Source organism: Tupaia chinensis, unplaced genomic scaffold (assembly GCF_000334495.1).
Source record: "Tupaia chinensis unplaced genomic scaffold, TupChi_1.0 Scaffold000146_1, whole genome shotgun sequence".
NCBI classification, from domain to species: Eukaryota; Metazoa; Chordata; class Mammalia; order Scandentia; family Tupaiidae; genus Tupaia; species Tupaia belangeri.
This window is the reverse complement of record NW_006159616.1, coordinates 17,286,897-17,290,438: the sequence shown is the minus strand read 5'-3', so window position 1 is coordinate 17,290,438 and position 3,542 is coordinate 17,286,897.

Below are 3,542 nucleotides of genomic sequence, written 5' to 3'. Positions count from 1 at the left end.
GTGCAGGTAGGAGGGAGAGTGGTGTGCAAATGTTAAAACATAGGGTAGGACGCAGGGTCTCGGCTGCCCCTGCGGGGAGCTGGGTGGCAGCGCTGGACTACGTGCTGTCCGTGCAGCCAGGCCGAGGTCCGAGATTCAACCAGGCCGCCCGAGGGCTTTTTCTGAAGCAGGAGAAGCACTTTAAAGTTACATCTGGGAGGTTGTCACTCTGTGGGCGCTGGGGAGACACCAGCTCCAACACCAGGGAGACAGCGCTAGGAGCCACCCGGTGCAGGGCGCATCTGGATCCCAAATAGCCCCACCAAGCGGGGGGACCCATTCCAGAGGGAGGCTCCATTTAGCCCTGGGGGCTGATTTCTCCGTGCGCGGAAAACCTCCCAGATGAGATTTGTTCCGTCCTTCGCTGTCTTTTCTCTTGGCCACCCAGAAGCCTTCCTGCCCAGAGGACGAAGACTCCTTTTAGTTTTTGTTACTGCCCTGTATTTAGGGGCACCTGTCCATCTTTCCTGCAGCTTAAATGATAAGACAACACACCTTGGGTTCCTAACATAATTGTCTCTGGCAGGCCTACCTACCTACCGTCCCTACCCCAGAGCCATTCTCTTGTAAATTTCTTCCTTATAATTTAGCAGTGGAGTCTAATTGATTTCAACCTGGTGCCTGCTGTTTGGTGCATTATTAAAGATGTCTTGGTTACAATAATCTAAATAATTTAAATGTCTTCGAAAGGATCCCATTATCAAGAGAAGGTGGGTAGCCGCCTGTGCTCTACCGCCTGTCCAGTTCACGCTGACCTCTACCAGGTCTTCCTGGTTTCTGGGGAACCTTGCGGTTCCTTCACTAACCATCGGCTCAGAACCAGCCCTGTTGTCCTTCATAAACGGGTCTCCTGGGAAGCCCCAAACACCTGTCTGTTGATTCCATTCTCTCCCTAATTTTTGGCCAGATGTGCACCATCTGGGCCCGTGTACCATCTCTTCCAAGTTGCCTAGTCCTCTGAGGATCTTTTGGCAAGAGACACTTAGGTGTGCTGTGAGGGTCATTCAGAAGCGTTGGGTCAGTCTGGAGCAGACCAGCAGCACGGTTGTAAATAAAGGACTATTTCTGTAGCTGTGTGTGAAGCTTCCCCATGACCACTTCCACTGTCACTCATGGTCCGTCAGCTCTTCCAGCAATTGTTATAGGCTTTTCTTTTTTCTCCTTTGCAGAGCTCAACTGCGTGCAGACATTTGCTGGTCTTTAAGAATTTCATACAGAGAGGACGAGAGGGAAACGTCGACATTCCTTCTGTCCCTAGGTTTATGGACATTAATTGGGCCCTAATGCTCACTTGGGAATAGAAGCTCTTGGCTATCCCTCTCCTGTGCTGTCAAACATAGCCTGGAGGAATTATATCAACAGGACGAAACACTTCACTATGGGCAGGCCTGTGTTTCTGTGATTGAGAATGACTTGGTTTTTATCGCCACTCAAGAAAACAAATAGAGGGACCAGGTGTAATGGCTAGGTCACTGGACTTCCATGTAGTCGACCGCAGTTCGAGTTCTGGACCTGGTGGCTTAAATTCGGGTGCATGTGCGTGCGTGTCCAAGATCCGGAGAGCAGAATGGAGGAGAAGGGATTGCGGCATGGTCATCCCCCTTGGGGGGTGATTTCTCACTTTGGGTCTCTCTGTCTCTCTTTGTCTTTCTGGCAAGTACATGTGCCCTGTAGCAAAAACCTCTCCAAAACAAAACAACAAAAACCAAATAGATACTCTGTCTCTGTCTCCTCTTGGGTCCATGATACTTTGTATTATGGTTACTTATACAGTGCCTGTGCTAAGTGAGTCTAGCTAACTTAGATACATCCTAGGCCTGGGGAATCTATTGGATTGCCGGGAAATTCATAATGGGCCATTTCTATGCGAAGATGCATGACTTTTCTGACCACCCTATATTTATTTAAAAAGCTGATTCCCTCATTTTTTCCCCTCCAAAAATTCTGACCTGTGATGAGCAAAATGATGGCAACCAGGAGATGTACAAATTTCTAAGTTCAAAACGCCTATCCAACTCACACTAGAGCAACCAACAAAGTGCAATCGTTTCACTGACAGCCTTGCACTTTGATTTTCTTTTTATCAGGTAAAGCCACAAAACAATTTGTAACTATTCCTTACACCTACATAATGTATTTGTATAACTCTATATACATGTGTGTACATATTTTATATACGGGTATATGCAACCGTTATGGAACTCTCTCATCTTCAGAATGACACCCAAACCTTTTGGCTCCCAGCACAGTCCTCTGTGTAGCCACTTGATCAGTATCGTCTGTTCACTGGCTCAGTTCAGTGCTGGAACCTTCTAGCAGGTACTAGAGGTAGGATTGCCGGATTAAATAGAGGATGCCCAGGGGCCAGGTGGTGGTGCTGTGGTAATGCAACTAGACTCACACAGAAAAGTCCTGGGCTTGTGTCCTCGTGTCCTCGGGGCCACCCTAAGCATACCAGATATGTGTGTGCATGTCATCCAGGCTGACTGAGACTGGGGGTGGATCATGGCATGAAGATCCTGTCGGGGGTGCCTGTCTCTCTGTCTTGCTCTTTCATGGAAGAAATAAATAAATAAGCCTAAATAAATAAATCCAGGATGCCCAGTAAAACTTGAATTTCAGATAAGCCATGAATAATTTTTTAAAAATTTCTTTTGCTGTATGATGCTTGCACTCACCAGAAAGAGAGAGAGAGAAGAGAATGCATCCCACACAGGGGATGGCCATGCCACAATCTCCTCTCCATTCTCTTCTCAGGATTTTGGGCATGTGGACACATACCTGCATTCACTTGCCGTGTTTTTCAAGTTTCTGGGTCCAGGACTTGAACCACACAGTTGGCCATGTGGGGTCCATCTACCTCAATCACCAGGCCAGCAGCTTGCCCCCATGAATAATGTTTGGTGTAAGAGTACTAATATTGGGGCTGGCAGGTGGTGTGGTTCTCTCTGGTCAAATTAACAAAATAAATAAATTTTAAAAATTATTTTTTAAAATTTTTAAAAAGTACTACTATTGCATGGGGGAAGATATATATATGTGTGTGTGTAAATTGTATATATATAAAATTTATATGTATATATAAGTCATTGATTGTTTAGCTGAGATTCTAGTATAACTGGATATCCTGTATATTTTTCAGCAACTCCAATAGGAGCCCTCTTTCCTTCTCACTCTTCCTGAATAACACTTCTCTCTATAATTCAGGAGGAAAAATTACCTATTATCTTTTTATTATTCCTTTGTCACTGAGTCCAGACTGGGATTTAGTGCTTGCCATTCATAGCCCGTCCTCCCTCTCCCTCGTGAGCTCTGATAACCCTGTTGAAGGAGATAGGGCAGGAAAAAAAAAATCCTTAGCTAAAGGAAATAAGCGAGAATTTGCAGGCACTCAAGAATTAAATTTTCTTGATGTTATCTGCCCCCTGAGCATTCAGTGACTTGTCACTGACATCTTTAGCCAAGATGGTAATTGCAGGAGGGTTGAGTCACCCAGGGAAAGA